This window comes from Amphimedon queenslandica, unplaced genomic scaffold, assembly GCF_000090795.2.
Source record: "Amphimedon queenslandica unplaced genomic scaffold, v1.1 AMPQUscaffold_13264, whole genome shotgun sequence".
Lineage (NCBI taxonomy): Eukaryota > Metazoa > Porifera > Demospongiae > Haplosclerida > Niphatidae > Amphimedon > Amphimedon queenslandica.
This window is the reverse complement of record NW_003546500.1, coordinates 62,154-73,305: the sequence shown is the minus strand read 5'-3', so window position 1 is coordinate 73,305 and position 11,152 is coordinate 62,154. Positions and strand designations below refer to the sequence as shown.

Genomic DNA, 11,152 nt, shown 5'->3' with positions numbered 1-11,152 from the left:
AATCATGATAAATTGATCATGAATACTCACTCACATGCTGTAATAGTCATCTCTCCATCATATAACACATTACAGCAGGGATCTTGTAGATCTGAAGTTGTTATGATGTCTTGTTTCATTTTATAGCATACCAAAATTAATACACTATGAGACAAATTCTGAAAAGTACCCTATGCTATAGCCCATGGTTTTTTTTTCAAAAAATAGCTAGAAAATGACCCCAAAATTTTTATTACATTTTCTGACACATATTGATGTACTTATGCTCAGTAGAAAGTTTGAGCTGATTCCGACTAAAATTTTTGAAGTTATGACCAAAGTAATGTATGCAATCTCTATAACAGCATTTCTTCATTGTTGGCTGGTTGTAGTGTTCCTATGTTTTTTCTCTGATATTGTTTTGATATATACCAGTCATTTAGTTTAACTTTGTGTTTGTTTTACGTCAATTATTGTTTGGAGCATTTTTGTTTCAAAGTTTTCCTATACGATGAGAATGAACCTACATTATTTGGCAATAGTTGTTTGTGGATGATGGAAGAAACGAAAATGTCAATGGAGGAGTATGAGCAGATGCAACCAGGAGGTGCTGCTAGGACCCAGCAGCAGGAGAATATGTACGAGATGTTAGATATTAAAACTGATATCAGGGATGACTATAGATATACCACTGAACCAGTAGAAGGAACATCAAGGGTCAGCATAGACGAAACCATTTGCATGTTGTCCTCATAGTGTTACTATGTCTAGCATTAATGGATTGCTGGTCTTCTTTAGATTCTGAGTAAAATTTTTCAGGAGCTGTTTAACTAACCCACCATGCACCATTAAGCATGTACAATTGGTGTGTGTGTGTGTGTGTGTGTGTGTGTATGTATAATATAAAGTTAACATTGTAACACATGCATGGACAGTACATTAGACTTATAGTGCAGAGTGTTATCACTAATATCCTATTAATGAGAGCTACTGGATGCTTAGTGAATAAGGTATGAATGAACTCATTGAGACATTACGAGGTGAATGAAGTTAGGACTGATTGAGATAGAGGAGGAAGGAATGGGACAAGAGAGGAAAGAAATACTATTATTGTTTATTGTTATTTTTGTAAGGAATAGATTAGATTGCACTAAAGAGAAACCTCTTGTTTATATTCACAAACAGTATAATAGAGATGAACTATAGCACAATGAAGCTACAGTACATATAGATAATCTCTATTTGCTTTTGACTAAATACACTTTTAGCTTCCTAAGCAGCACAATGCTTGGCTTTTTATAAAAAGTCTCAGAAAATTTCAAACACCATAAGCATTGCACATAGACATTAGTTCTCTTACTATATACAATTAAAGGTAGCAGGCTGAACAACCATTAGTGGACTTAGCTAACTGCCTTAAAATAAGATCAGTGACACGAAATGGAGATGAATCTTGAGCAGTTCAAATGTATACAAGATGATGATCACTATACAGCACTGCAGGAGGGACATCAAAGCAATGAGAATACTTACGAGACTGCAAGTGCCAATGATGGAGTAGACAGGAGAAACCAACTACCACCTCCGAATGTTGCTATGAAAGAGAAGAAAAGGCAGTCGTCATCTTGGAGTAAACCACTACTGTTCAATACAGTATTACTCTGTCTCATATTGATATTATTAATAATTATACTGGGGATTGAAGTCTATGATAAGTATGCTACTGGTAATAATGTTGAGTATACTAATACTGCAACTGGTGCTAGCAGTAGTAGTAATACAAATGAATGGGCTGATCGTATAGCTCAAAATATTAGCCAGAAAATCCCTGACTTCAATGAATGGGCTATTGGTGTTGTCTCTAAAGTTAACAGCAATGTAACAGGGAGCCTTCCTGACTTCAATGAATGGGCTAATGGTGTATCACAAAATACCCTTCAACTATTTCAGAACAATATCAATTTCACTGAACTTGATAAACAAATCTTACAAACTACAAGAGATTCTGCACAAAAGCTCATTAACATTGTCAATACTCTCTCTAATCTACAAGACACCAGTACCTCTACTGCTGGAGTGGTTGATGATATACTACTAATAGCACAAGAACTATTAGTACTACACAATGATTCAACTCCTTTACCTACCACTTGCAAGCAATTGAAAAACCAATACCCAAGCAGTCCATCAGCTTATTATGTACTGGCATCAATTAATGGATCAACTACTTAATAGTGTTGTTTAGTTACAAAATGAGACTTTTAGTTATTAATAGTTAGTTATAGAACTTTAGATTTTGATTTTAGTTAGTTTTTTAAATTTTAAATCTTTTCAGTTAGTTATAATTAGTTAAAAAATTTTTAAAGATTTAGTTAGTTAAAGCAAGAGTAAATAATGCTTTGTTTTAGTTAACTAAAGCAAAACTACTACTTATACTGCTTACTGTAATATGGGAACATTGTGTGGTTCAGGAGGAGGATGGACAAAACTAGCATATCTGGATATGACTGATGCTACACAGAACTGTCCTTCTGGGTTTGGACTGTACCAGTCAGGAGGAGTTAGAGCTTGTGGTAGAAATAGCAGCAGTGCTGGGTGTGCATCAGTTCAGTTCTCATCTAATGGTATCAGTTATTCTCAGATATGTGGTAGAGTAATGGGATATCAAGTTGGAAGACCCGATACATTAAATGGTAATAATAATATCAATTCTCGGTATGTTGATGGTGTTAGTATCACTCGTGGGTCTCCTCGTCAACATGTCTGGACACTAATTTCTGGTTATACTGAAACCTTAACTTCATATCCATGTATTACCAGTAGTTCAGTATCGACACATTCATGTCCATGTAATACTGGTAGTTCAGAATCAGTGCAGTCTTTTATTGGTAATAACTACTTCACTAAATCAAAGACCACAAATGCCATAGAAAGTGTTTTCTACACATCTGATCCACTCTGGGATGGTCAAGGTTGTGGTTCTCTTGAATCACCTTGTTGTAATGTTCCTGGTATCCCTTGGTTTCACAGAGACTATGGTAGTATTACCACTACTGACTATATTGAGTTGAGGGTCTGTGGTAATGAAGCAGGATAAGATAGTCCAATTACTAAAGTTGATATTTACGTCAAATAATTCATTTGTTATAAATAAACATTTTATATTTATTTCATATATATAAAATATCCAGTGTATATCCATATATATCCAGTGTGTATCAACTAGCACCTGCTGCAATTGGAGCATCTAATTATACTGCTTACTGTAATATGGGAACATTGTTTTGTTACTAGTCTGAGTTCAAGTTTCTGTTTGTTATACGTCAATTATTGTTTGGATAGTCTCGTACCCCGCCCCTTCGCTTATTGTTTGGAGTATTTTTTGTTTCAAAGTTTTCCAATTCTATTTATACAATACAATATTCAGTTATTATAAATAAACATTTTATGTTTATTTCTTGCATGACTTGGCAACAGTTGTTTGTGGATGATGGAAGAAACGAAAATGTCAATGGAGGAGTATGAGCAGATGCAACCAGGAGGTGCTGTTAGGACCCAGCAGCAGGAGAATATGTACGAGATGTTAGATATTAAAACTGATATCAGGGATGACTATAGATATACCACTGAACCAGTAGAAGGATCTTCAAAGAATATGTCAAAGAAGTCAGCATGGAATAAACCATTCATAGTCCTTACAGTGTTACTGTGTCTCAATTTCTTACTACTGGTTGCTGTTCTTATATTGATTCTGGGCAATACTTTTACAAAGGAAACGAGTGCATGTGCCCCAAGTCATGTCAGTGCTATGAACTCAAATGAGTCTCTTTGCAATGAATGGGTAAATAATATCATCTCCAAGTTTAACAGCAACTTATCTCAGGGCCTTCCTGACTTTAATGAATGGGCTAATGGTGTTGTCTCTAAAGTTAACAGCAATGTAACAGGGAGCCTTCCTGACTTTGATGAATGGGCTAACAGTGTCATCTCTAAAGTTAACAGCAATGTAACAGGGAGCCTTCCCGACTTCAATGAATGGGCTAATGGTGTTGTCTCTAAAGTTAACAGCAATGTAACAGGGAGCCTTCCTGACTTCAATGAATGGGCTAATGGTGTATCACAAAATACCCTTCAACTATTTCAGAACAATACCAACTTCACTGAACTTGATAAACAAATCTTACAAACTACAAGAGATTCTGCACAAAAGCTCATTAACATTGTCAATACTCTCTCTAATCTACAAGACACCAGTGCCTCTACTGCTGGAATAGCTGTTAATACATTACTATTCATACAACAAGTGTATTCTCAACTTGTTCCTCCAATGTCCTGTGAGGAAATACTCAGTCAAATACCCCACAGTCCATCAGGTCATTACATACTAACGTCAAATAATGGAGCTAGTAATTACAGCACTTACTGCAATATGGGGGCACTGTGTGGTTCAGGAGGAGGATGGACAAGACTAGCATATCTGGATATGACTGATGCTACACAGAACTGTCCTTCTGCTTTGGAACTCTATCAGTCAGGAAGTGTTAGAGCTTGTGGCAGATCACTGTCAAGTATACCGGTAGGCTGTGTATCAGTTCAGTTCCCATCTAATGGTATCAGTTATTCTCAGATATGTGGTAGAGTGACTGGATATCAATATCGTTCAACTGATGGTATTAATACGCATATTAATAACCTCAATTCTTATTATGTTGATGGTGTTAGTATCACTCGTGGGTCTCCTCGTCAACATGTCTGGACACTTTTTGCTGGTATTAGTGAATCAGGTAATTCATCAAGCTCATGTCCATGCAATACCGGTAGTTCAGTATCAGTGCAGTCTTTTGTTGGTACTAACTACTTCTGTGAATCAGGGAATACTGCAAGCAGTGCGTCAAATATTCTCTACTCATCTGATCCACTCTGGGATGGTCAAGGTTGTGGTTCTCTTGAATCACCTTGTTGTAATGTTCCTGGTATCCCATGGTTTCACAGAGACTATGGTAACACTACCACTAACGACTATATTGAGTTGAGGGTCTGTGGAGATTTTGATAACGAAGACAGTCCTCTTAGTTTTTATGAGATTTATGTCAAATAATGAAGTTTATGTGTTGTATTTTAGCTTACCTAGCAAAGTGTGAAAATTTTACGTGTGTTTCTGTGTTACCTATTAAAACGAATGCTTTATGTACCTTTTCAAATCATGTTTGTGTATGCTGCCAAAGTGTTGTTTCTTAGTTTAACTTCTGTTTGTTCTTAAGTGTTTGTTTATTCAATTTTTATTTTATTCATAACAATAGCAGGGTGTCTTGTGTTTTCTCATTCATTTTGTTTAGAGTAGTTTTGTTTCAAAGTTCACCTTTTTTATTTTGTTCAAAATATGTTATCTCCACTTTGTTCCGGCTGAAAATGTTAATGCAAGCAAACTGCAAAGTCATGCAGTTGTTCCATAAACAGAACGCAGTATATTTTAAAAACACATCATAATTAAAGAATTCTTTTATTTAAGTTGTTATCTGCTTTCAGTTCAGTACAGTCTGTATTGCGAGAAGTAAAGAAGTATCAAAAGGGATCATGACAACTACAAGAAGAAATACTTATGATTATCCTTTTGTTGAGCCAACCCCACATTATATGTCACTGATACATCAAGGAAGAAGTTTGAGTCAAGGGAATGTCCATGAGTTGGAGCAAAGGAACTTTCACAGGAAGGAAGAGGAGCAGACTCCAGGACCACAAAACAAAAAATACTGAAAAATACCCTAAAAATACCCTAAAAATACCCTGTACTAGACCATGTATAGCCCATGACTTTTTCCAAAAATGGCTATTAAATCACATCAAATTTTTCTGATATACATTAATCTACTTGTGCTGTGTAGAAAGTTTGAGCTGATTCCAACTAAAATTTTTGAAGTTATGACCAAAATAGTGTATCAATGCATCCCTATAGTGGCTCTAATAGCATTTATTCATTTCTGGCTGGTTGTAGTGTCCCTGTGTTTGTTCAGGCTGTGATATTGTTTTGATACATACTAGTCGTATAGTTTAACTTTGTTTGTTCTAATATACGTCAATTATTGTTTGGAATATTTTGTTTTGAAGCTTTCCTATACAATGAAAATGAGCCTACACTACTTGGCAATAGTTGTTTATGCATGATGGAAGAAACAAAAATTTTGATGGAGAATGTTTAGCACAGCAACCAGGAGGTGCTGCTAGAACTCAACAGCATCTTCACCTTTACAAGAGAGGTCGGCCTCATGTAGTACATGTACCTTTAGACATGGCAAATTAGTGCTGATGGATTGTCTGGTGATATTGTCAATAAACTTAACCAGAACCTTCCTAACTTCAATGAATCAGCTAATGGTGTAATCTCAATAGTTCACCAAAATAGAATTGTTATACAGGTTGTATACAATTAATATTTATATTTGATATAGCTGTTGGTATGCTACCATCACTTGGTAATGAACTTTGTTTACACATTACTGAATTGCTTTTGTTATTGTTTAAAACATTTTTGTTTGAGCTCTCGCTTATTTTCGCAACAATGAAGATACACAATATTGGTAGCCTATAAAAGTAGGTACAAACCCAGGCTGACCAGCAATAGTTGTATCAAGTAATGGAAGAATATGAACACATGGCACCAGGTGTCATAGCAACCCAGCAAGAAAATTTATATGAATTGGTCGATATTAAAACTAATATAAAGAAAGATGACTATAGATCTACTCAACCAGCAGAAGAACTGTTTACAAAAGTATCAAAGAAGTCAGCATGGAAAAAACCATTTGTTGTCCTTACAGTGTTACTGTGTCTCAATTTCATACTGCTGGTGATAATGCTTTTATTATTTTTGGGTAATGCCTTGATTTTAACAAAAACTGAATGTAAAAGTATCTCTAGTCATGACCAAATTACTGGAACTACTGCTGGTAAGAATGATTGCCCTAACTTTACTGAATGGTCAAATGTCATAGTCTCTAAAGTTAACAGCAATGTAACAGGGAGCCTTCCCGACTTCAATGAATGGGCTAATGGTGTTGTCTCTAAAGTTAACAGCAATGTAACAGGGAACTTTCCTGACTTCAATGAATGGGCTAATGGTATATCACAAAATACCCTTCAACTATTTCAGAACAATACAAACTTCACTGAACTTGATAAACAAATCTTACAAACTACAAGAAATTCTGCACAAAAGCTCATTAACATTGTCAATACTCTCTCTAATCTACAAGACACCAGTACCTCTACTGCTGGAGTGGTTGATGATATACTACTAATAGCACAAGAACTATTAGTACTACACAATGACTCAACTGCTTTACCTACCTCTTGTAAGGAATTGAAAAGCCGATACCCAAGCAGTCCATCTGGTTATTATGTATTAGCATCAACTAATGGATCGACTACTTATACTGCTTACTGTAATATGGGGTTACTGTGTGGTTCAGGAGGAGGATGGACAAGACTAGCATATCTGGATATGGCTGATGCTACACAAAACTGTCTTTCTGGGTTTAGACTGTACCAGTCAGGAGGAGTTAGAGCTTGTGGTAGGAATACCAGTGGTGCTGGCTGTGTATCAGTTCAGTTCCCATCTAATGGTATCAGTTATTCTCAGATATGTGGTAGAGTAACAGGATATCAATATCATTCAACAAATGCTTTTGAAGGACCAAATAATATTAACTCATATTATGTTGATGGTGTTAGTATCACTCGTGGGTCTCCTCGTCAACATGTCTGGACACTAGCAAATGGTTTAACTGACACTTATAACAATAATCCACAATGGATATGTCCATGTGCAACAGGGAGCTCCCAGACTGTCCCATCTTTTGTAGGAAACCATTATTTCTGTGAATCTGGTAATCAAGCTTCTGGTTGGGTTTCTGCACTCTACACATTTGATCCACTCTGGGATGGTGAAGGTTGTGGTTATTTTGAATCACCTTGTTGTAATGTTCCTGGTATCCCATGGTTTCACAGAGACTATGGTAGCAATACCACTACTGACTATATTGAGTTGAGAGTCTGTGCTAATCAGGAAAGTGCTAATGAGGACAGTCCTGTTACCTTTTATGACATTTATGTCAAATAGATTGATATACAATTTGTGTTAATTTTGTGTTTGCCTTAATAGACTGCCTTTAGACTTGCTTTTTGTTACTTTTTTATTTCCACTTATAGCTGAGCATAATCTGTTGCAATTATCTCACTGTCATTGTTATTATTGTAGTGCTCTTCCTTTTGTTATTTTGTATTTTAAAATTTTTGTAGTTACGGCTAGTGAAAATGTTGATATAAACATACTTGCAAAGTCATGTAATTGTTTCATAAACAGAACACAGTATATTTTTAAAACACATCATATTGAAAGAATGCTTTTATCATTTATAATCCTAAGTTGTTATCTGCTTTCAGTTCAGTACAGTCTGTATTGCAAGAAGTAAAGAAGCAGTATCAAAAGGGATCATGACAACTGCAAGAAGAAATACTTATGATTATCCTTTTGCCGAGCCAACCCCACATTATATGTCACTGATACATCAAGGAAGAAGTTTGAGTCAAGGGAATGTCCATGAGTTGGAGCAAAGGAACTTTCACAGGAAGGAAGAGGAGCAGACTCCAGCACCACAAAACAAAGAAAGAGATATCCAACCAATTGTGGTTGAGAACAAGTTGCCAAAGCTGAGGGCACTGCTTGCTTTCTCGATACTCCAGACTATAGTGCTTTGTTTGATTTTCCTGCTACTCATTGTCTGTTTGTTAATATTACTGCTACCACAATTAGCTTCACCAGGACAATTGTAACCGCATGTTTTAAATTTACTTTCAATAGTAATAGTTAATGTGGATTAATGCTTATTAATTTTTTGTAAATAAAAAGTAATAAAAAGTAGCCTGTAGATGAAGCTTTATTGCTATTTTTGTAGCTGTCATAGGTTGCACTTAATGAATTTCATTAGTCTAGCCACAACAAAAATATTTCCACTTCCAGGGCTGTTTGCTGAGTAGAAAAATGTCTGCTACACCAAAAGATATTGTTGAGTGGTTCAAGGCCGAGTATCCCAAGCACAGAGGGACCTTTCTCTTCTACTACCGCGGGGACTGGTGACCTTTCTGTGTCAAGTTCATCGAGAAGCTCGTTGGGCTTCAAGATGAGCTGAAGAAGGCGGGGGACATACAAGCGGTGGGGGTATGTGCACAGCCTGCGGATAAGGTGAACCATAGATCATAGATAGTATCTATGCATAGATCCATGTTAGCTTCTAATTGACATCTTTTATTGTTGCATCATTCACGATAAGCAGATAAAATTATTTTTATAAATGCACAGAAGTAGTTTGAACTGATCGTATCTGATTTGTGTCACTTCTTAAAAATCTGTACTGCGCTAATCTATTGTATCATCTTCATTGCATACATTCCTTAGGTTGACGAGGTCATAGCTAAAACCAAAGCTCCATTCCCAATCTTCTCTGATCCTGAACACAAACTTCGTAACTACCTCTCAGAGCAGGAGCTACTCCAAGTGGTCATCAGCGGAGGAGAGCAGTCAAAGAACGAGTTCTACAAGAACTTCAAGTGGTTTGCTCCATATAAAAATGGAGTGGCGCAAGCTGCCATCATGTTTATAACACGTGATGGTGATGTTGCTTATGCTTGGGCAGTACAGCCAGCCTCCATCAACTGGTGGGGAGCTAAGACTCGTCCTGATCCTCAAGATGTGTGGGCTGAAGTTGCTCCATACCTGGAGGAAAAGAATAAAACCTAAACTTGCCATCCCTAGTAGCTTAAACATTTCCCCATTAATTTCATTGTGTGTGTGTGTGTGTTAGTTTAGTGTAGTGACAGTCATTGTAGTAGCTAGTATCAAGAGTACTCTTGCTGGTATGTGTAGTGTGTATTTGGGTCTTTATCAGTTGTAGTGTGATGGGAAGTGTGTTAAACCATTGTTGAATCATGGAGCACACTCTCTGATGGTATCATGCACTGAGAGAGACATTATAAATCACATTCACAATACTTGTATTTAATTTTACAATTGAAAGAAATCTTTGCAAATCATCTATTGAACAAGCAGACACAATGTACAATGAATATCATAGTTTGTATAGTCCTAATGAAATATTAGAGAGGCAGGCCTATCTTTCAGAAGAAGTCAAAAATGTCTTCCACTCCAGCAGATATTGTTGAGTGGTTCAAGGCTGAATATCCCAAGCATAGAGGGATCTTTCTCTTCTATTACCATGGTGGTTGGTGACCTCCATGTAGGGGGTTCATTAGTAAAGCTATTGAGCTTTATAATGAGAGCCTACAGACAGGAGGGATACAAGTGGTAGGGGTGTGTGCAGAGCCAGTGGAGAAGGTATCCTTTTGTCCATTCATTGTTTTTGTTCATGGTTTAGAGTTTATTTAATAATGAATGTTTAGACTTCGATGATACCAAAAATACGATACCTCAATTTGCCAGTGTATACATACAACATCTTTTAAATAGATCTAGTATGATTTGGCCTAAAAACCTACTCAAAAGCACTAATTGTAAACTATACTGATTCCTCTCTCATTTTCAAATCCTTAGGTTGATGAGACCATAGCTAAAACCAAAGCTCCATTCCCAATCTTCTCTGATCCTGAACATAAACTTCGTAACTACCTCTCAGAGCAGGAACTACTCCAAGTGGTCATCAATGGAGGAGAGCAGTCAAAGAATGAGTTCTACAAGAACTTCAAGTGGTTTGTTCCATACAAGAAGGGGGTTACACAGCCAGCTATCATGTTTATAACAGGTGACGGTGATGTGGCATATGCTTGGGCAGTACAGCCAGCCTCCATCAACTGGCGAGGAGCTAAAAATCGTCCTGATCCTCAAGATGTGTGGGCTGAAGTTGCTCCTTACCTGGAGGAGAAGAACAAAGCTTTATTGTAATGAGTCAAATGAATTGCTTTTAGGCTACTAAAATATCCATCAATAGTGTGATTCATTATCAGCTAGTGTATACAGTGATGAGATGCATGTTAAACTATTAAGAAATGGAACATGATCTCTGATGTTATATCATACACTGAGACTGACTTGAATCACACACTTAATTGATGTCTAAAGATAATTTTATTTATTTGTCAGTGCATGTACCATACTTTATAGTGT

General features: G+C 36.5%; 1 long non-coding RNA gene across 1 annotated transcript; it reads left to right on the top strand.

Moving 5' to 3' along the window:
- The first annotated feature begins 8,968 nt into the window (after nucleotides 1–8,968).
- LOC100639662 (uncharacterized) lies at nucleotides 8,969–10,918 on the top strand. Its single transcript, XR_131728.3, has 3 exons — nucleotides 8,969–9,217; nucleotides 9,431–10,366; nucleotides 10,583–10,918. It is a non-coding gene; the product is annotated as an uncharacterized LOC100639662 (long non-coding RNA).
- The last annotated feature ends 234 nt before the right edge of the window (nucleotides 10,919–11,152 follow it).